Source organism: Hemicordylus capensis, chromosome 4 (assembly GCF_027244095.1).
Source record: "Hemicordylus capensis ecotype Gifberg chromosome 4, rHemCap1.1.pri, whole genome shotgun sequence".
Classification (NCBI taxonomy): Eukaryota; Metazoa; Chordata; class Lepidosauria; order Squamata; family Cordylidae; genus Hemicordylus; species Hemicordylus capensis.
Window position 1 is genome coordinate 141,985,789 of NC_069660.1, and position 23,605 is coordinate 142,009,393.

A 23,605-nucleotide genomic window follows, 5' to 3' on the forward strand; every position below is an offset into this window, starting at 1 on the left:
AAGCAACAAGTTAATCAATAGGTAAATGGTGACATTTTTTCCAGTAGTCATTCCGATTAAATGGCACCCTGCTGCTTTTTCTGCAGCTATTGCTACTAAGTTTGAAAGATTAGTGAAGTTCCCCCTGTGCAGGGGCCAGTTGATGAAAATGAGGCAGATGGTGACATAAACAGTGTCAATCTGTGATAAGATGCAAGCTGCAAGATGTTTAAAGAAGTAAGTACTCTGAATCGCATATGGTGGAAAAGAACTAAATAACTGAAGTCCTTAATCAAGCCTCATCACAGGAGTAATGTACAACCTGAGCTCAAAGGTTTTGCTTTTCAGAGAGAAGAAGGGACAAAATCCATTGTATGACAAATTGAATGCTGTCATGTCTTCCATATGTCTGGATCTGCTTCCTTCTTCTCATCCATCAAGCCAACTCCCTCTGCATTAAATATCTCCTCAGAATCCATTTACTACTTTTGCTGTCATTCACGGTCACCATGACCACAGTTTGATAAATTAACCCCCACCTTTTCCTCTCCATGGCAGTGACTTTATCAAATCTTGTCAACTCCCTCCACCTTTGGTCCCATCCACCTTAGTAGCATGAGATGCAGCCATTTTTGATTGCCAAAGCAAAAAACACATATTGGAAGTTACAAATAAGATGTTAAAACTAAAGCAACAGCTTTCTGAACAATTATCACATATCCATGAAAAAAGAAAGCAGGAACTCGTTATCCAAGATATTTTTGCGAATAAGCCAATTTCACAGAATGAAGCAGGGTGCTAAACAGTCCAGTCTTTTGAGCAACAGCTTGGCACTGTGCAAAATAGCAAGCTGATCAACAATTTGATGGGGAACAACGAGAAGCAACAACCCAGCACCTTGCAAAATAGCAAGGCAATCAACACTCTGGCAAGAAACAACAGTAAGCAACAGCAAGCCTGTCAGCATTTTGATGGAGAGCAACAATAAGCAATGATCTGGCACCACTGCAATAACAAGCTGGTCAGCATTTTGAACTGGGAACAGTGCACACTTATTCTAGGATGCAAACTATACATTTAGAAAAGCCTGCTCTTGCAAACATTACTTTTGTGGACAACCATCATGAAATGTGTGATATTTCTTTTTGGTAATGATAACAAAGTTCATAATTACCTGTTTCAGTATACAAACTGGCAGAACTTGAAATGCTTGGCTGTATTCAGGAATGAGGGCCATTTTCCCCAGATGTTCTTCTCTGACTCAGAATACTAGAAGATACTGTGTGCATGTGCAGCTGTTCTTGAGTAATCTAGACACACAGTCAGCTGCTTTGTAAAGTTAAGTATAGAAGCATTTCAAGGTTAAGCCTTTAACCAGGGGCTGATTAAGCTTTATGCTGCCCATAGGCAAAAAGGCTTTTGCCGCCCTTTTACCTTAAGCAAAAAAGGTTTGCCTTTTTATATATAAGGTAAAAAGGGGGACTTTCTCCTTGCCCACTCCACCCTTGCTGCAGCTGCCGCTGCCCACAGAGAGGGGTGGCGAAATTTGAGGAGGGGCAAAATTTGCTGCTCCTCAAATTCTGCCGCCGTAGGCAAATGCCTACTCTGCCTCTATGTTAATCCACCACTGCCTTTATCCTTTGTGAAACTTTTACTGATTTCTGTGAAACTGGATGAACTTTAAAAATACGTAATTTTAAAAAAGAAATACATCCACAAATGTACAGTCCTAGATCACAACAAAAGAAAAAAGTATTTCTTGGCCATATCTTCTAAACAAACATATCCTTCTTATCCATGATACCTTTTCTGAAATGAGGTGACCAGATCGGTACGCTGGTACTCCAAATGTGGCTGCATCACAGATTTGAATCATGTTATGTAATTTTCTTTGCTTCTAGTTACCTACAAAATCTAGATTTGTAAATCAATCCCTTTATTAATAAATTCTCATCTCCGAGTGTGCCTTTTACACTGCTGTAGTACACTGAAGCCAGGAGGAGATGTAACAGAGGAACCGTAGTTGTTCCCAAACATCTTATTTATATGTTATTTCTCTGTGTAAACTGCCCTGAGCCATTTTTGGAAGGGCAGTATAGAAATTAGGTAAGTTAGTACGTAGATAAACAAACAGACAATAAAATAAATTACGCATCTGTAACACCTAGTAGTACAAAAATCTGACATGACTTCAGCACACTGTAAGCTTCTCCACTTCAGTGACTGCCACTTGTATGGTAGTGATGTTCAGGATACAATGGCATCATATCATGTATTTTGTATTGATTTTAGCAAGGAAAAGAAAAGGAGGAGAAAATGCATCCTCCATTAACACCTAGGTCCAGCTCGAGTTGATGTTTTCAGTGAACTTTCTACCACATTCATAACATATTTTACCTAGGGCTGCACATAAGAACTAGCACAACATATTTCTGGATCAAAGGTTGCAACTGTCAGCAAGGTGTTTTGGGAAATAGGGGTCATTTCTCACTTGTGCCCCCCAGGTGTTGCAAGGTATAAGCACCTTTTGCAAACACTATCATCTCCCATCACATTCCTATGGGATTCCTTTCTTTGGCAGTTTAAAATATCAGCAGGATTCCATTAACATCATAAACACAATAATAAATCACAGTTATGCAGTTGCTTCTTTTGTTCAGCATTTCTTATCTTGCCTGAGATGGAGCCTAATTTTAAATGCCACATACATTAGTGAGAAGATAACAGTAATTTGTGCTACCGTGGCTTTTTAAAAAACATTCTGTGATTTGAATCTTTTCTATATATTTCACTTCCTTTTAAAGTCACTGCAAACTGGGAGGATGAGGTGGAACAGTCCACAGGCAAAATTAGTGCAATCTCAGTCCTTCCAGTGGAAAAGATAATAATGTCTTTCTCCTAGAGTGCAATGAATTACAAGCTTTATGCATGTTTCTTTCTCTTTGCTAAAGAGTATAATGGAAAGGGGAAGTGGTACAAATCAAATCTAATTGGTAGAAACTATAAAAACACCTAAAAAAACAACCCACCTTAGCAGTGAAGTTAAGCAGTTAGCATATTAACTTCTCACAGCGTGTGGTTTCTTCAAGGGCAGATCCTTGCATATGAGTATGTCTCCACTCAAAGCTGGGACTGTCTGTCATGAGATGTGCATGGAGATCTAGCAGGGGCAATTGCACATAACTATACTGTGCTGGATGGTGAAATCCAGCAATGACAACTGTGCATACCACACCAAACTCTTTTCTTTCAGTGCACAGGTCACTATAGCTAGATTATAGTACTGTAGCTTTTCATTTCTATGCTCAGGTGTCTGAATCATGGTAGGCCTAGGATGGCAGAGTCTACACAGGTGCTGAAGAGAGGAAAAGTTAGGGAGCATGTTAGGCTCAACAAAGTGTGGAATAGGTACTGGGATACAGAGTGGGAAGAGCAAGGCCTGAAAGGACTATTACACCAGAACCACAAGGCTGCAACTGAGTTATTTAAGAAGAATCCCAGGCCTCCATGCTCTTCCTGGTCCTATTCACTCTCATCACCTGCACAGATGTGTATGCTTGTACTTCTCCTCCCAAGGTGACCCCTTTGTCTCACAAGGAGGTCTTTCCTGAAGCAGTCTGTGCGCTTCCAGTTAAATGCTCTGCCCTCAATGCCACATCTGAGACTAGGTTAGATGGTGACATTGAACAGGGAATTGGCGGCGGTGGGGGGCGGGGAGTCAGCACTGGTGGTTCCATAGCATGGACTGGGCCAAGAGGCTCTGGCATGTGGCCTTCCTCAGGTGTGATCTTGCTTGTGTGTTCTGCAGTGCCATGAGAGGTAAGGTTGAGCAGTGGCAAGATTTCTGGCTCCAGATAGCAGGGGTGATTGCTGTTTACAGGCTCCTCCTCTGACAACCTCCTCCTTGGGACCCAATCTAGGGGATCCCTGACATCAGGACAAATTTCCAATTCTCTCCCCCACTAACAGGAAGGGAATTCAGAATGACTGAGAACTTTACATTATATGGTTGCTGAAAACCCAAGGTTTTACTCCCCAGATGGATTGTTCCTGCTCAGAAATTCTTGTGTAAAAATCCTGCGGCTCGTAGCTCTCCATAGATACATGTTTTATCTGATATACCTATGTTATAACCAATGAAACTGTCTTATATGACATCAGACCAGGCCTTGAGAAATTTTCTTTAGATCTAGGAGCCAGATCAAAAATTTGGGAGCCAGACAGCAGACTCTTGACAAAATTACTGGACTTAGTTATGGACATTGTAGAAGGTGGAGGGGTAAATGTGCTTCATTATTTATTATTATTATTTACACCATCAGAAAGGTGTTATTGACTGGTTTGTTTTATACAGACATTGAGTCCTTCCCAAGGACCTGGGATGGCTGGATTTTATTATCAATGTTGTTGCTGTTATTATAGATATCGTCACAGAATATACTGCCTGGGTCCAGCCTATTATTCCTGCAGTGTATCTGATAACAGGTATAGCCCAGGTGTTTATGGCTTGTATGGTGTTCCTGCCATTGAGTTTAGACTTGAGGATTTTTCTAACTCTCCTGATGTATTCACTTCCAATTTTTCTTTTAACTTAAGTGTGTGTGATGTTATCAGCCTGGAGAATGACCATGTATTTGGAATGTTCTTTCTCTTCCAGGTACTTGATGTTGCTTCTATTGGGCAGTTCTATTCCTTCTGTTTTTCTTATTTTTCCTCTGTTCATTATTAATGCAGCACACGTGTCTATTCCAAACTCCATTGCTACATCGCTACTGAGTATACGGACAGTGTTTAGCAGTGATTTGATTTCTGATTGGGACTTTCCATACAACTTCAGATCGTCCATGTACAGCAGATGGTTGATTTTACTTGATGTTTTAGATGTTTGGTATCCAAGGCTTGTTCTGTTTAGTATTTGTGAAAGTGGAGTCATGGCGATTACTAACAACAGAGGGGATAGTGAGTCCCATTGGAAAATACCTCTTCTAATGCTAACCTGTCCAAGTGTCTCGCCATTGATTGTTAACTGTGTACTCCACATGCTCAATGCTTTTTAAATAAATATCTCAATGTTTTTGCTGACACCAGTTGTTTCTAAACATTTTAGTATCCATATGTAAGGCAATGAGTCGAAGGCCTTCTTGTAGTCAATCCATGCAACACTTAGGTTTGTTTTTCTTCTCTTGCAGTTTTCTAAAATCATTTTGTCTATCAGCAGCTGGTCTTTTGTGCCTCTGGTGTTCGGGCAATTTCTTTTCGGTTCAACTGGAAGCTACTTATTAGTTAATAAGTGTTGCCTTACTTCATCTGCTATTATTCCAGTTAATAATTTGAACATGTGATTGAATTGTTTTGATAGTTGTTTATGGAGGCTTGTTAGGTGTTTAAGCCAAAAGCCATGTAGTTCATCGTTGCCTGGTGCAGTCCAATTTTTAATTTTCTTTGCTCTTTCACTTATTAATTCTCGTGTTATTATTAGATCTTGCATTTTTCCGTTCTATTTTTCGACCTCTTTCACCCAGCCTGCTTTTTTATTACAATCTATTGGATTGTCCCATAGTTTCCCCCAGAATTGCACTGCCTCTTCTTTATTTGGTGTTTCTACGTTTCTTGCAGTTTCTCTTTCTATGCTTTGGTAGAAACTTCTCTGATTCGACTGGAATTGGAGATTATGCCTGTGTTGTGTAATTCTAGCTTCGTATCTGCTAACCTTCTTTGATACTGTTGTTATTTGCTGCTTTATGATTTCCAGGACTTCTCTAATTTTCCTTGAATCTAGGTAGTATTTTTGGATCAGATATTGTTTGGTGTTTTCATTCTTCAGCTTCTTGTCTTTCATATCTTTCAATTTACTAGCATCTGATCTAAGCCTGGCGATTTTATTTTCTAATCTAATCTTCCATTTAGGCGATGTACTACTTTCTTTTTTTACACGTCCACTGATCTTATATCCGAGCTCTTGTGTTGTTATTGTTGCTGCACTGTACATTAGCTGGTTTGTTTCTTGCAAATTATTGGTTGTTATTTCTGCAAGTGCAGCATTGGCATCTTTTAATGCCTGGGCAAGTTGTTTTTTGGCAACTGTTTTTAGAGCTGGAAGTCAAACCCTGGTGGTTGTTTGGTTCATGTGCTCAGTTATATTTTGCTTTAGTTCTTGTTGCTTTTCTGTTAAATGGCATTCAGGTTTTTGAGGTGAAGGCAAAGGGGAGGTTGCCTGGTTTTGATTTTGAAACAGTTCAATAACAGTGGCACCCTCGATATCCGACACCTCCTCCACCTGCGCCTGAGCAACTTCTTTAGTTGGTGGTAATTCTTCTTCCATTTCTTGAGCCTGTTTTGCTCTTTGCAATTCTTCCAGCTCAACTTCTGTAAATACTTTATTTCTTATTATGAATCTTCTCTGGTCTGCAAGCCTCTGTTCTGTTAGTTCTGTCTCTGGATGCTTCTCTTTCCAAATCTGGTACATTCTTTTTAAAAAAACCTCTTCTAGTTGGACTAGACTTGTAATAGCAGATCATTATTTCCTTGGCATTTTTTGTATATTTTTTCCGGTTAAGCAACGTTTCTTCCAGTAACCTTGCAGTCTCCAGCCCTGGTTGCTCAACTGAAGATCTTGAGTAATAATAATAATAATAATAATAATAATAATAATAATAATAATAGCAAAAAATACAAGCTACCTGTAGCCAAAAATGGGTGGGACCATAAAACTGAAAAAGTGATAGAAAATGAAGATGCAAAAATATTATGGGACTTCTGACTACAAACAGGCAAACATCTGCCCCCCAATACACCAGATATAACTGTAATCAAGAAGAAAGAAAAACAAGTTAAAATAATCAACATAGCAATACCAGGGGATAGCAGAATAGAAGAAAAAGAAATAGGAAAAAATCACAAAATACAAAGATCTATAAATTGAAATTGAAAGGCTGTGGCAGAAAAAGACCAAAATAATCCCAGTGGTAATTGGCGCCCTGGCTGCAGTTCCAGAAGACCTTGAAGAGCACCTCAACCCCCTAGGGTCCACAGAAATCACCATCAGCCAATTACAAAAAGCAGCTTTACTGGGAACAGCCTATATTCTGCGTCGATATCTATAACAACAGCAACAACATTGACAATAAAATTCAGCCATCCCAGGTCCTTGGGAAGGACTTGATGTCTGGATAAAACAAACCAGTCAATAACACCTGTCTGACTGTGTAAATTAATAATAATAATAATAATAATAATTATTATTATTATTATTATTATTATTATTATTATTATTATTATTATCATCTCAATTTCTATATTGCCCTTCCAAAAATGGCTCAGAGTGGTTTACACAGAGAAATAATATATAAATAAGATCTATCCCTGTCTCCTAAGGGCTCACAATCTAAAATGAAACATAAGATAGACACCAGCAACAGTCACTGGAGGTACTGTGCTGGGGGTGGATAGGGCCAGTTACTCTATCCCTGCTAGATAAAGAGAATTGCCACATTAAAAGGTGCCTCTTTGCCAAGTTTTTATCCTCTCACAAGTAACATACTTAGAACTGAAAAAGGACTGGGACAACTAAATATTATAATCAAATGAACCTACTTCTGCTAATCTAGACACCACACTCAAATTTTTAGGTGCTTACCAGTCATATGTGGATGCAGTAACACAATAGTACTTATGATCCAAAAAGAAATATTGCTAGCTTCCTAACTCTGCCTTTGGATAGGCCAGCACAAACAATACAGACATCTGAACAAGACAGCAACTGTGTGAAACACTTACACAGAAAATTGTTTATCCAGGTCATCCGCATGTTTAAGTAAGGCCTAAGGTATATTCTTCAGAAGAAATCACTTATTTTAGAGTACCCCTCGGTAAGGTAAAGACTATATGAGAGGAAGTGTTCAGAAGACTGCAGACTAAACCATCAAAATGATAGAGAGTGCCACCACAAAGGAAAATATTCTTGATAGGGCCGGTTACTGCCTGGGGAACAGTGGTTGGGAAGATCTCTAGATTTCTCTTTCCAATGCCCCCCACAAGAAAAGCCTTGACAGGCCTGCTCATAACACTGGCCATATGGAGCAATTTGTCAGGTGTTAAACTAGGGCAAAATAATTAGGAGTGAAAAAGCACTGAAGATCATTTGAGCATGCAGTGTGATAGATATCAGATTTTACAGCTGCCATGGGGCCCTTCATTTTCATTTCTGTCAGCCAGTAATGAAAGTCTTGTCTAATTTTATAACCCCTTGATTGCTCGCTTTCAGTTGCCTCGACTGATGTGAATGAAGTGGGAAGGGAATGAGCAACAATAGTTATTGATAAAAGAAATTCAAGGGATGTCCCATAATGCAGCATGACAGGCTACTTTAGATAATGGTCTCCTGAAGGGGAAACAAGTTGACATCACAACTCATTGGAGTGCCAGTACCTCGGCAGATAGAATTTTGAAAAGATTCGACTAGGGGTGAGGAATAGATATGATAGCTGAGAAGCTTGAACAGATGGCTATTTGTGGGCTCAACTGAAGCACACAGTCACAAACGATTGTCTGTTCCATATGACGCCGATGCTACAATGAGGTAACTGGTGAGAAATGAGGACCTTGGCTACGGAGTGAGAGTAAAACCAAATGAACTACTTTTTGAACACTGGGTTTGTTAGATCAGCCATTTCTAATTGGCTGCAAGGGCTAATAAGTGTATCAGCATAAACAAACAAACGGCTCCTGTGAGCTCAAGTACCTGCTCACGGAGAAGGTTGCTCATTTCATCTCTGTATGATGCACACTGCTCTGCTTCCTTCTGCTGGGAATTGTAAATTGCACCTGGACCAAGGAATAATAAGCCTGATTCAGACATTATGCTGTATGAGTGTACAGATGTCTGTACATATGTACAAGTCTTTGTATGAATGACTTTACCTGTGTTCATTTCAAAAGTGAATCTGGATACAGGCCCTTCAAATGCATGGTGCAAATAGGAAGTGTTCTTCTGTACCTGCATTCAGCATAATGTGTATGACTATAACTGTGTACAGATCTGTACCTGTGTACACTGTACACTCGTTGTAGAAGTGTTGAACATAATGTGTGCATGGGCCTATGTATATGAGGATCTGCAGGAAGCTTTTCTCCAATCACACACACACACACACACATTCAGTGCTGGTATAGACCTCAGATATAATCCTCCCCAGTCTGGGCCAACCCCATCCTGACACTGAACCCAGGAGCAGTTGTCATAACTACGGCTGAGTATTCACTGCCACACCATAATGGCTATGTTGAGGGAGGCTTGCCTGAGTTACCCCCTCCTGAGCCCAGGAACTCTGAATGGGTGAGTCAGGCAAGCCCCAAGAGGTTTCCAATCAGGGCCATAGCAAGGTTAGAATGGGCCCTGAGACAAAAAATAAAGATGGGCCCTTGTCCCCTGCCTTCTTCTTTGGAAATGTGGGAGGGGAAGACTACAGAACAAGCTGTCACTCAGCTGGTGGGCTCCCTCTCCCTGAAGAGTTTGTGGACATTTAATAAACAAAAAAATACACAATGGAATAACCATACCCCAATGAATAATGGTTAAAACAAAAACTAGAAAGCAGTGACTAAAATGTAGTGATGTCTCAGGTGATCACCAATGTCTCTTCCTTCTTATGTACATTGGCCCTGCTAGCTGTGATCAATAATAGTGTCGCAATAGCAATAGCACTTACATTTATATACCGCTTTATAGCCGGAGCTCTCTAAGCGGTTTACAATGATTTAGCATATTGCCCCCAACATTCTGGGTACTCATTTTACCGACCTCGGAAGGATGGAAGGCTGAGTCAACCTTGAGCCCCTGGTCAGGATCGAACTTGTAACCTTCTGGTTACAGGGTGGCAGTTTTACCACTGTGCCACCAGGGGCTCTAATAAAAAGACACCACCATACTTGGTGCATTGCCACTCCCTGGTACCAATGCAGAGTAGGTGAAGGGGGGAAACAGGACTAAAGTGGGTAAAAATGAAAGGGGGGGGACCCTGCTTGGACCACAACCCCAAACTGCACTGCTGCTGAAGGAGGGTGGGCAGTTGTTGAGGTGTTCTAAACTGATGTCAAGGAGCACTTGATCTATCTCCTATTAGCCTGGCCACATGGCCATCACCCTTCTGTCCTTTGCCACCACCCACAATGCTTCCCCTTCCATACTCACTACATTGAGGGGTGAAGAAGGAGCAGAATTCTGTCACTGAAGAGACTCAGCAGAATCTCCATCCTTTCGTGGAGACATGTCAAACGATAGAAATCCAGGTTGGGGTGGGTGAGTGGGAGTTCTCCAAGAGGAGGTTATTCTTACACACTCTAAACACATACCTTTCTTTGTGTAAAAGTAAAGTGTGCCTCCAGAATAAAGTGTGCCTGTGCTGCCTTACGTTGAAGAAATACTATGTTGAATAAGAGAAGACGATTAACATTTTCCCACTCCTCCCCCTCCCCCATGTGTTTCTGGGTTGTGAAGCAGCCCAAGTGCTCTGTTAACATATATAAACAAATATAACCTGTGTAGGCAAAAAAAAAAAAAAAAAAGGCTAGATGACTGGAAGAGATCTGGGAAGGAAACAGATCACAACATGGGCTGGAAGTGCATAAGCGCTACTGTGGACATTTGAGCATCTACAGTTTCAAGGACACCGGAGTATGAAGAATGATTCTGTGGGCAGCAGCGATATCTGCATTTCACAACTCTGAGACTGTCTTATTTATATCCAAGTAAACTTAATGGCAAACAGTTATGATTTTACTATGACACACAGAAGCAAGTGGTGACATTTTAAACTTTTATCAGCTTTCTGTTCTCCATATACAGAACTGTACAGAGAGTTTCACATTTGTTCAGTTCAGTAAGTCAGGAAAAGGAAGAATGGCACACATCTTGTTTCACTGAACATTTAAAATGACTTTACTAGATATGTTACAGATATTTTAAAAATAGACACTCTACACTCTTACAGTAAAAGGCAGGGATAGGCAACCTTGGCTCTCCAGCTGTTGTACAACTACAATTCCCATCATCCCCAGACACAGTTTCTTGTAGCTGAGGATTATGGGAGTTGTTGTTCCACAACAACTGGAGAGCCAAGGTTGCCATGCCTACGCCTGTTATAAGTGGGGAAAGGAGTAGGGGTGTACCGAACTGGTCCACAATAGAACCAGTCTACAGGGAACCAAGCTAGTGTGACCAATTTGATCGTGGACCAAACCAGCCCCAGCAAAAGGGGTCCAGTCCACAATTAAACTGGACTGAACCCGGGGGAGTGGCAAGGGAGAGACACCTTTAAAACTGAAAGAGAAGGTGCTGGCCAGCACTGCAGGCCTGCACAACACTCCCCCCACATTCTCAGCTATGGCAGTGGCATGCAAATGGCCTCTGTGCATGTGCAGCAACAGAGGCCATTTGCATGCTGCCACCACCATTGAGAAAGTGAGGAGAGTGCCTTTTTCTCACCGCTCCCCCCCCCTTTTATTACCTTCGGAAGCAAAGGGGAATCCTCACCGGATTACCCTTTACATGAACTCAAACCAGCAAACTGGTTCGAGCTGGTTCAGTCAGACGAACCGGATCAGTCCATCAGTTCGAGTGAACCAGTTCGCAAACCACAATCCAGTCTGACTGTAGTCCAAATTCAGACTGAAGTGTGCATACTGTTCTGCATACTCCACTAAATAGGAGACATTATACAGAGAGAATTGGGTAGAGAAAAGGGTTCAGGCACAATGGAAAGATTCTTGGCTGCTACTTCTCCTACCTCCAAAGGCCTCAGTGATAACTGTTTCTGAGGAAAGGGATGGTTCACAGATGGAGCTGGGTCCAAACACAATGAGAGATGTCACCAGTCCTCAGATGGCCCCAGAGATGACAATTGCATTGTATCATATGGTGTAATAATCAACACTTTATTTCATGGGAGCCTGGAATCCAAATCTGCTGTAAATAAGAGGGACATATTTATTTGTGATGTTGAGGCTGCTTTAGAAAGCACCACACACATTGATGAATATGATACTTTTAATGTGAAAGTACCATTCTTAAAGAAAAATACAGAGAAGTACAATGACATTCAACGCTATGGAATGGCCCCATTTGGGATGAGAAGTCATTCAGATTGCATGGGTCACAACAACACAATTGCTGGGCTGGGAGATGTGTATGATGAATAAGCACAGTGATTTACCATTGGGTCAAGTAATTGGTCCCCATAGACTTATGTTGGCCTCTGATGCATGCTAGGTCAACTAAAGGAAATGCTATTACCTTTTGTTGACCAGGTGCACAGCCTGGGTCAGGTAGAACGCTTTTTGCACAATTACTTGATGTGCAAAGGGAATGCTCTGTTTCCACAACATGCTCCAGGTCAGCTAGACCCAGATTGCTAATTACTTAGAGATCACCTTAGGGTTTCTATTGCAGAAAAGATATAGCTAAGGGGATATAGGATAGGATAGAAAATCAAGCATGGATTGGAAAAATGAATGGAAAAGTTATAATCACCCAATACGAGAACTGATACACTATATACACATTTATCAAAGAGACAGGCACACTCAGATCTGCAATTGATATTTTCAGGGTGAAAATGGGCTGGGGGGTTTGAAATGTTACCCCCACAAAGCCTTCACTATACCATTTGGTTTTGGGGTGTAATTGTGTACAACAGTGGTTTTTCTTTTCTGCCATTATTTTTTCCTGGTTATTCTCCTTCTCTGGGTGATCCCAGTAAATTAGGGATCATGTAATAAAAGGAATCATTGTACTGCTTGGCTACATTTTATTGTTTATTACAAGTATAAATGGTTATATGGCAAAATCATTAAGTCTGAATGGGTGCTAAGAAGAAAGCTACACTATGAGGATTTTATCTGGTTGGCAGTCTTGAGAAATGCCTAAAACAGGTGGTCAATTTTCATGGGGTATGAATGTTCAGAAAACCACTCTCCCATTTCAGATCAGCCCGTTCCATTAATTTCCTTGGTAAGAACACCTAGGTCTCTGAAGAATGTAGCCACAAAGTTAAGCACAAAGAATCCTACTAGCATACAGCTGAATGGCACAAAACAAGAGTAACGACAGTCACTAATCAAGAGACTTCCAAAAATGACATACAGTAACAATTCTGGGCAGAAAGAGGTTATGGGGGAGAGTCAAAGGAAGTATTTCCTATTCCCTGCTCTTTTTGAAAGATGTGCAATGCAGTGTACAGGACCACGCAGGCACACATGTATATATGTGACACATCTACATGTATTTGAGTGTATGTGCACACATGTGAGAAAGTGTGTGTATGTTCATGCATGTGGTCGTCCTTCTGTCCCCTCCCTTCAGTGAATTATTGTGCATCTCTGCTTGTCAAAGCCAATAGCTATCAATGGGCAATTGTAAATTTGTCTAATTTTTGAAAGCAATCATTGTTAATAGCCAGCATGGTGTAGTGGTTAGAGTGCTGGGTTAGGACTGGGGAGACCCGTGTTCAAATCCCCATTCAGCCATGATACTTGCTGGGTGACTCTGGGCCAGTCATTTCTCTCTCAGCCTAACCTACTTCACAGGGTTGTTGTGAGGAGAAACTTAAGTATGTAGTACACCGCTCTGGGCTACATGGAGGAAGAGTGGGATGGATAGATAGATAGATAGATAGCTTTTAAAGGCCCCCTAAGCTGTCTTTTCAGTAGTGAATTCAACATGTTAACTACACGCTAAGGCTATTCACACAAGCAGCAGTACCCAGGCTTGTGTAGGCCTACCGGGTGAAGTTGCAGGAGTGAGGCGGAATTTTACCCGGGCTATTATCCAGTTAGAAGGGCATGAGGGAGCCCTTCTGTCCAGTTACCCGGCTGTGTGTGTGTGGGGGGGGGGCACAGGAAGCCTGTGCATACACAGAGCTGGGTGGCAATAGCGCCCAGCTGAGGGAGAAGGCCTCAGTGCATTGTGGGATGCCAGAAGACTTCCTCCTCCAGCTCCGTGCTCTGCTGCTCACTGTGACACAGCTCATGTGCTGCACAAGCGGCAGTGCCTTGGAAATAAATTTGATCATGTACCCATATTGATCGTCAGCCCTCCCTCTGTACCATAGTTACTGGTTGTGCGGATGACTTTGTTATGTAAAAGTAGGATTTCCTTTTGTTTTTCCTCAACTTACGGCCCACATGTAGTAATTCTTCAAGTGTTCTTCACATGCTGGCAGCTTTGTGCCTATCCGTTCTTAGAATCTACTCTTCTTATGAGCTTTTTATGACTAATGGGTGAACTACCACTGCTTTAGATCAAGGACAATTCTGCCATTGCAAAGTGAGATGGGCCCGTGTGTGTGTGTCTGTGTCTGTGTGTGTGTGTATCTGCAATTTCTTATCCCCACATCTTTAGGGCAGAGCCACAAGTTCTCTCATAAAAAATTCAGCTTAAATTATGAGGGTAGGGTGGGGGGGAAGAGTCAGCGTTCCTATTGCTGTCTTTTCCACTGCTGCCTGCTTTGCAATGGTGGGATGGAGCTCCTTCTGGTGATTGGTGGCCATTATTTTAATTCCCCAGAACCCTCCTTTGAGTGATGCTATGTCATTCTGAGAAAGGTTCTGGGGGACAGGGAGCACCACTACTGGTAACATTAGGTGGAACACCACTACTGGTAAATTTTGTGCCTTAATTTCACTTCCTGACCCTCAAAAGAATTGCTGAAATGCACCCCACCCCTCCATTTTTCCCACCTGCAAATGGGGCAACAGAAAAGCAGGGCGGGGAGTTGGTTCATCTCTATTCTATTACCATTTTGCATGACTTTTGCACATCTGTGACATCTTAAGTAGGGATGTGCATGGAACAGGAAGGGGGGTGGCTCGAAGTTGGGGGGATACATTTAAAGGTGGGGGAGGGTGCTCTTAACCCTCCTGCCATGTTTCCCCTGCCGGCGCTGCACATTAAAAGGGTCCGGCAAAGAGGCAGCATACCTCACTGCCGCCCCAGTCCCTTGTCGGACTGGAAGGAACCAGAAGTACCTAGCATGTGCCTGACGTGCATGTGAGCAAGCACAATGTGCACATGCACACACCAATGTGCACACAAATGCAGTGATGTGTGCACATGCACTGGATACTTCTGGTTACTTCTGGTCCAATGAGGGAATGGGGTGGCATGGAGATACGCCATCCCACCGGACCCTTTTAACTTGCAGCACTGGCAGGGGGAAACACGGTGGGAGGAGTAAGAGCATCCTCCCCCACCCTTAACGGTACCCCCCCTTCAAACTGTCTGAACCTGTTCGGTGGCCCGTAACTTAGGAACATAGGAAGCTGCCATATACTGAGTCAGACCATAGGTCCATCTCGCTCAGTATTGTCTACACAGACTGGCAGTAGCTTCTCCAAGGTTGCAGGCTGGAATCTCTCTCAGCCCTATCTTGGAGATGCCAGGGAGGGGAAAGGGCCTCTGAACAGGTCCGTGCACATCCCTAATCTTAAATCCACAGCCTTAAGTCCAGAGGCTGAAACTACCAATCCTATATGTTTTTCTCAGTGACTTTAATTTAATTTAATATACCATTTCACCAACATGGCAATTATTTAATGTACACCACTGATTACTTTGAGTTAATGCTTGGGTGGGGGGCAGGGGGAGTCCCCTTCATTTTCTGTTGAAAGCAATACTCACAGCTCAGGACCATGAAAGGTCAACTTCTGTTGACAAATATCCATGCCGACCTTTGTAGTTGAGGCTGAACTCACAACAATCCTTTAAAAGCACGACTCACAAATATTCAAAAGTTCACGATATTGTTTTAGCTCCTTTGGTTCTGCCACATATTCACTTGTGGAGTTGGTGGGCTGCTGAAAGCATGCATGTTTTAAGGGCAAGTATCTTGTGAAACAGAAAGCTTTCTGTAGACCAGATTTGGCAGTTATTGCTTCATGGGTGCTGTGAATGGATGCAGGAAGTCTTGGATTTTTGCCACCATGAAGCTCTACAGGTTTGCAGTGGTCAAGGAAGATTGGAAAAAGCAGAGGGCAGAGATTATGCTATCACTGCCAAACGGGATATATATTATCCATATTCCATTGGGCATCTTTTAAAACCCTCAATCAGTCTGCTTATTCTCATTTTCTGCTTTATAAGGAAAAGCTTATTACTGTTGCTATATGATGCAAATATCCACTCAAGAAACCATGAAAAACTGTAGCTGGTCCTGTGTTACATATTGGAGGCATCAAACCATCGTTTCTGAAAAGAAATTAAGGGAATCCTAGACCTAGCACAGACATTTACTGAGCAGCAATAGGCTTTGAATGGTGGAAGAATGGCACTCCTCCCACCTACCATGTGCCTACAGTAGCCTATAATACAATATGTGTGCTCTCTGCAGAGAACCATGGACAACACATCACCTATTCTTTCTGTTTTTTGAGACCAACGTTCTGTACACTTTTAGAGCTTAATTCAGAAGGGCTCCTGTTTGAATTCTCCACAAATTTGAGGGAAATATGCATCCACAAAAATTATCAATGTTAAAAGAATTCTGACACAATTTGGGGGATATTTTGAGATGGTAGTGGTGGTATTTTACACATCTGAAAGGCTGCTGCATTTCATCTAGAGCAAAAGGTGAATCTGAAGGGTCCTATACTATACTTTATTTCTCCTATATTATTTATCTAATATTTGATGAATCTAATTGTTCTTCAGCTTTTCCCTAAAGGAGTGTCTTTAGCAGAATTATTATTATTATTAGTAGGCAGGATGATGCTGCATTATAGATACCAAAGCAACACTGATTAGGGCATCTGACAACCTGCAGTCACAGGCAAAATAGAAACATACTCGTCACATTAAACTGAACTGTTTTGGTGGAAGAGTTTGACTCCCCCCCCCCCAAATATGTAAATAGGTGGAAATGTATAGCAAGCTTTGTCTCCTGGTAATATTTCACTTGCTTAACTCATAAGAAAAGTAAATGATATAAGAAAAGAGAAGCAAGGCCACTGAGTGTATACAATAAATTATCTGAACCTTGCATATAACACTTTGTCTTTGCAGTGAAATATTAATGATGAAGTCTAGCAAAAAGAGAGAGCGTGCGTGAGCACTACATCTCTGTATTGCTCTTACAATGTTCCAAAACTCTCACTGCTATTTCTAGGGAAGTAGTGAATATCCACAATTTTCATGTGGATAGAACATTGCCTATTCATAGCTGCAGATGAGCATCATGAATATAGCAACAGGTTTCCAAAAAGTTACTGTGGATACAAGAACAACAAAACCTGTGAGATGTCAAGATTAGAGGCGGGCAAACTCTCTACTGTTCACCTCCAAAAATCTTATGGATTTTGCAAGCATTCCTCATCAAGACACAAAAAACCTGGCATGGTTAGTATCCACAAGGAATGCTTCCCAAACAGAGATGGTAGTGCCCTCTCCATAAGTAAACACAACACTTACTTTTGTGAAAGGGACGTGTGATCAGGGATAGGGTAGTCACTACCCAGGTGGCTTACTGTCCCAGCAACCTGGCCAGAAGGAGTCTAGCTGGCTCCAGAAGTTGAAATGATGCTGAGATTACCTCCCAGGATCAAGGGATATGAAGCTTTCACTGGACAGAGAAAATACAGATCCCTTGATCATGACAGGAAATTATATAGGATTATTTCAACTTCCAGGGTTGGCTGGGTAAGTAGGATGGCTAATCAGCTGGTCTGTCTAGGGTAGTAAGCCAGCACTCCTTCCTGCCATTGGTTCTCCTCCCTTAACAAAAGGGGTTTTGTGTGCGTGTGTGCCTGTGAAGACAGAGAAACTTGCAGGGGAGTTGAGGAATAGAAAGCAAGCACCTCTGAAGCCCAATCCAGCCTTGCATGGAACTGGATAACATTTAAAATGGGTCACAAATATGAGGATAATTTTTCCCAGATTTCATACACCACACATTTGAGTACTCATCCCATCCCTATCCAAGATAGCATGCACTTAAAACAATCACCAATTGCCCAGAATGAAGAACAATAACTATTAGGTCATCAAGCGAAAGGAGAAATAGGATAAGAAATTGATTTTGTGCCTAGAGATAACTAGCTGCTTTAGGCTTTGATAGGGAAACAGGATAATTACAATTCCAGTCTGCAATTTAAAAAGGGAACTATAATAAACAACAGTGCCATCAGCAGTGTTTGTTGGCAACACTAGTTCAAGTCCACCATCTTGAAATTTGAATTCCATATTTTAACCACAAAGAACAGGACTAGCTCAGAGAATAAACAACCTGGACAGATCCTTGAAATGACAAAGGAAGATTGCCAGGACTGACCAGGAGGTGATTAGGTAATCACAATCCACCTTCTTATTTGCAAGAACATAATGACCAACCAGGCTACAGGTTAGACTAAAACTGGGGTTGCTACAAGTGGTAGAGGCATCCAGAAACCCAGCAGTAGCTGCTTGCATGCCTTGCAGGGTTGAAAACTGGTATAGACTTATAGGTTTTCTAGTGTGCAGGGATGGAGACATGAAAGTATGGGGGGGGGAACCCACCCTAATTTTCCCTCAAAGGACTTTCTTCTTCTTCCTCTTCCTCTTCCTCTTCCTCTTCTTCTTCTTCCAAAGAATTGAAAACAAATTGGATTACAAAATATTTTCTTTTGGAATTGTGAATAAAATATTTAAGAAAAGCTGATCAAAAATATTCATATAAGGAAAACTGTTCTGGCCTTTACTCTCCCAAGTTTCTTGCTTGCTTCAGATTCCTCCATCTTCTGCAGCATGTGAAAGAAATTGGTCTATGTTTGCAAATATACCAGATCAAGAAATAAACCAACATGTGAAAAGGTAGAGAGGCTTTTAGCATTAAGATGCTAAGGATCAGAAGTTGAAACTGCTGATAGTGATAGCTCAGGAAATGAGACTGATTAGACAAACTTTCATGTCGGAAAACTGTATTAAATAAGTTTTTCTCCTCCTTTTATTGTTTTCTGAATGTGAAGAGAAGTTCATCATTGCAGCAATGACACAATGGTTAATAATGATGGAGCCTCTGAAAGCATGGTAGGACGTGGTCTGGGGATGCCTAGAATGAACATGCTTGCCCCACCCTTCAGTTGGTGGGGTGCTCCACTGTATGTAACACAAATTTTTTCTGTTCTAAATGTTGCCTGCTTCTCTTAAACAGTTTTTTAGTTTTAGGGGTTTTTTTCTTTTAGTAAAAACTAAAAAAACCCCATCAAAAATCATCCAAGTTCCCCACTGCCTTGAAATTTGGATGGCAGGTGGCACCCATGGGGACCTACCCACCTCCCAAATTTGGTGCCCCTAGGACCTTTATAAGTGTTCTGAATCAATCCAAATCTGAATCAAATCAAAATCAAATCTGCAGTGATTCGGAGGGACAGATTTGGACACAAAACAAATCAGGGGTGATTTGATTTGGGCACAAATCCAATAACGAAAATTGATTCGTGCACATCCTTAATTTACAAAGCATATTCACATATTCACACTTTTATACATTTGTAGTGCAGTTTGACATTTTTCACAAATCCACATTTTTACAGTCCATGCTACCCACCCCCAGGTCACCTATGTACACATTCAAAAATTTACATATTTACAAATATACACATTTACAAATATACACAATGCCACACTTACACACACACACACACACACACACACCTCCTAGTGTTTATGTGTGTGTCCCACCCCCGAGTGCTGTGGTCAGGTGGAATCAGGGTATGCTCAGCAACATGGGTTACGCCAGTGGGTGTGTTTGTCCAGATGTCATGTCACAACACTAGTGGCATGCTGTGACATGGTGTGGCTGAAGAAAGAAGGGGGGGTGGCCTCTGATGTCCTGGATGCAGTTTGGGGCCATTTGGTGGAGGCAGCTGTACTGGAGATGCTGGTGGTCACCCACCACCATCACCCACCCCCCTTCCACCCTGCTTATCAGAAGAAATGCCTGTCTTCAGTTGAGGGGCATCTCTGCCTCCGCAGTAGAACTTTCCTTCTCAGAGTCTGGATTCCGCCATGATCTAGGCATCATTAAAGGGGCATACTCTGAGTGGCGAGAGGAGTGGTGGGGGGCCTGCGAGAGAGAGGGACAATCGGGCTGCACTCCTAGCTATCAATCCCATGCCCTCCATCCCACCACAGAAGCAGTTGCCCTGGCAGGAGGGGCCTCCACACTGCCATGCGGCAGGGCGGCAGCACTGGCAGTGCACACGGACCTGTCTCAGTGGCAGTAGGCTCCTCCGGATAGGAGAGCCTTCGAACCACCACCTAGCTGGGGGCAAAGAATTCACCAATGGGGACCTGTGGGTCCCTGTGCCATCTTCTCTTCCCCCCCTGCCCTCCCACACCAGCTAGGAGACCCCTCCCTTCTCTGCCTACCGCCCTGCTATGAGCCTTGCTCACAACACAGCGTTCAGACATCTACCCAATCCCCAGGGGCTTTTAATTTTTTCTAGATTTTTTTAAAGGGGGGGCTAAAAAACCCTAACTGAAAAAACTTACCCCAAAAACCTACCCACCCACAACAACTACACAATAAAATGGGGGGGGGGCAACTAAGGGGAACCTGCAAAAACAAGAAGCAACCTAATAAAAAGCCGGGGGGGGGGAACCTGACCAGTGGGAGCAGCACAATCACCTGTGGCAGGTGTGTGTGTGTGTGGATGGGCATCTGTGGGCTACCCACCAGCCCTAACAAACAAATTAGAATGAAGGGAAGGGGCTGAGGTTGGGGACAGAGTCAATCCAGCCCAGAAAAATGAAAGCGGCCAGTCAGTCAGCAAAAATGAAAGGTGGGCATGGGGGTGATACAAAAATAGGCTAGAGGCCTCAGGCCAAGGGCCTGTGCCCCCCACCCCACCCCAGCAGTGGCAAGCTTGGCAGAGCAGGAGGAGACATTTATTCACTGCAGAAAGAAATATGAAAAATGGAAAGCACACAGCCGCCAAACAAAGGCAGGAACAATTACTTTTTAAAAGAAGGGGAGTTGGGGGGGGAGCAAAAGAAGAAGATGAAGCAGGGCAGGCAGGAGAAACCTCACCAACATGGCAGCAGCGTAGTCCAGACCAGAGTCACAGAGAGGCAGCAATTCCACAGCCAAAAAAGCAGCAGCAGCAGCAGCAGCAGCAGCAGCAGCCAGGCATCTCTCCCCCCCCCTCCACCCCAGCATAGCAGAGTGATTTCAAGGCCACAGGGCTTGCCTTTATATAGAAGTTGCATCTCACTCCTTGGAGCCCCCCACTCTTGCCCTCCCCCAGGGCCAATAGGGTGCCAGTTCTCCAGGACTGGCAGCACTTAAAAGCCTACCAGAGGGCCAGACACAGCTGTCCAATCAGGGAAGCAGGAGCTTGGCAAATCACAGCAAGTGACATAAGTGTCACAAAATGGCCAACAGAACTTAAAATGGAGGCTCAAGCCTTCGAGCCTCTATAAACCGTTTGTAATAGAACCAGGCTCTGCTTGGTTCAAACTCGGACTGGCATTGCCAGTTCAGTGCCCTGCTCAGTCTGAGTTTGAACCTTCAAACTGGACCGGTCTGAATTTGAACCAGTTTGAATTCGAACCAGGTTGCACATCCCTATTCTCAGGGACAGAGGCTAAGGAACTGAATCAGATAGAGGTGACGAGAGATGACATTCTAAACTGTCTGGGAAAATTAAAAATTAAAACAAAATAAAAATTAACAAATTGCCAGGGTCAGATGGCATCCAAAACTCCTTAAAGAACTCAAATGTGAAATTGGCAACCTCCTTGCAAAAATATATAACATCTCTACAATCAGGCTCTGTACCAGAGGACTGGAAAGTAGCCAACGCAACATCAGTTTTCAAAAAGGGATCTAGGGGATATCTGGGAAATTACAGGCTGGTTAGCTTAACGTCTGTTCTGGGCAAATTGATGGGAAGCATTCTCAAGGCTAAAAATGTTAAGCATATAGAGGAACACGTGAAGGAGAACAAGCATGGCTTCTGCAAAGGTAAATCTTGCCTCTCCAACCTTTTGGAGTTCTTTGAGAGTGTCACCAGTCATGTGGATCAAAGTAATTCTGTTGACATAGAATACCTGGACTTTCAAAAAGCTTTCAGCACACATCGTAATCAAAAACTCTTGAGAAAACATAGCAGTCATTGGAAAAGGAGACAGGTTCATGTGTGGATTGAAGGACAGGAAACAGAGGGTAGGTACTGTACTTCATTGATTCATAGTTGTTTGTGAAAAACTGGTAAAACCCACCATTCCCACAACTCCTTGCAAAAATGTTACTTATTCATTTATATTGCCTTTTCTTGCCCTCATTGATGTCATCACAATGGCAAATCTGACTGACTACATAATATAGTAAATGTCATTTTCACTGAACTGAAAAGGAGGAAGCAGCAGCAATTGGAGGAACCACTCTAAGAAAGAAGGGATGTGCAGTTTGACTCAACATTGAATTGATCTGAGTGATTTGACTTCAAATTGAATTGCCATTGAAATCAATGGTGCTATATCAGGTCAAATTGAATTGACCCCAACTCAAAATCAAATCAACCAGAAGATTTTCATTGCCATGTTGTTTGCCTCAATTATCACATTCTGATTGGTTTTTTGGTGCTGACTTACAATTGGCTGATGATCTCCTTGCTTCTTGGTTGGCTTGTTGTGATTCAAATCAAGTGTTATCAGTGGGCAACTATGCTCCCATTGGCTGGGGAGAGGGACAAGAGAGGGGGAGACAGAAGGAAGGGGTTTCAAAATGTGTGTAAGGGGACTCTCTGAGGCAGCCTGGCATTGCCTATTCTGCCTCGGAGGAGGAGGGAGAGGACTGCTGCTGCTGCCGCCGCCGCCAGATTCTGCTGCCTGCTCAGTCTAAGGATTCTTCGGCCTGAACTGAGCTGAAATCACTGCTAAGTCACTGAGTTGATCACTGCAGCATACTACCTGTGTGCTTGCTGTGCCTGTCCAGGTCTGTATGGACTGCTGGAAACAGAGAGCCTGTGCCTGCCTGTCACTCCCTTTTGCAGTGTCAACTGCTTTAAAATTTTTTAAATACTACCAGCACCTAGTGAGTTAACTAGGTGCTGTGGGTTCTGTTTTTTTTTAATTTAAAAAAATTCCTTTATCTATTGGTTCCCTCCCACATAGCCTTTGATTTTCCAATATTTTGGGTGTGTGTGTGCCCACCCCATGGTGCCCAGCTACCCTCCCCCAAACTGTTGAGTACCAGTGTGTGCTCTTTGGCCTGATTGCCTGCAGCTCCTGGTCAGAGACTCCAAGTGAAAACTGGAAAAGGAGAAAACTTCAGACTAGTGAGCCTGACAACTACACACACAAACACATCCTTGGTTAGGTCAGAGTTCTTTCTTTTAAATAGGGCTTAGTTTGTGGGAGGGAATCTTAGGTAAGTACAGCGCCTGCAGGAGCAAGAGGCTGCCATCCACAGCCTGGCAAGGCAGCATGGCTTGGATGTGTGTGACCTGCCCAGTGCAGACTGGAAACTCATTTCTGAGGTTGCCTTGACACTCGAGTTGTTCTTTGTTGTCACAAACAGCTTGTGTTCCAAGACAGAGACACTGATACAGGCTTTGCCCGCCGCTCTACTCCTTGAGAAAACAATTAAGGATGTGC

At 42.7% G+C, this 23,605-nt stretch overlaps 1 long non-coding RNA gene across 3 annotated transcripts in view; it reads right to left on the minus strand.

The window, feature by feature from the left end:
- Positions 1-21,139, minus strand: part of LOC128324560 (uncharacterized) — a 91,805-nt gene extending 70,666 nt beyond the window's left edge. For 2 of the 3 annotated variants that reach the window (XR_008306936.1, XR_008306934.1), the window contains exons 1-4: positions 21,036-21,139; positions 11,763-11,938; positions 8,720-8,802; positions 1,154-1,308 (exon numbers count right to left, since the gene is read on the minus strand). This is a non-coding gene — a long non-coding RNA (uncharacterized LOC128324560). The remainder of the gene's footprint in view (positions 1-1,153; positions 1,309-8,719; positions 8,803-11,762; positions 11,939-21,035) is intronic. The other variant, XR_008306935.1, reaches the window with a different exon arrangement.
- Between the last annotated feature and the right edge of the window lie 2,466 nt (positions 21,140-23,605).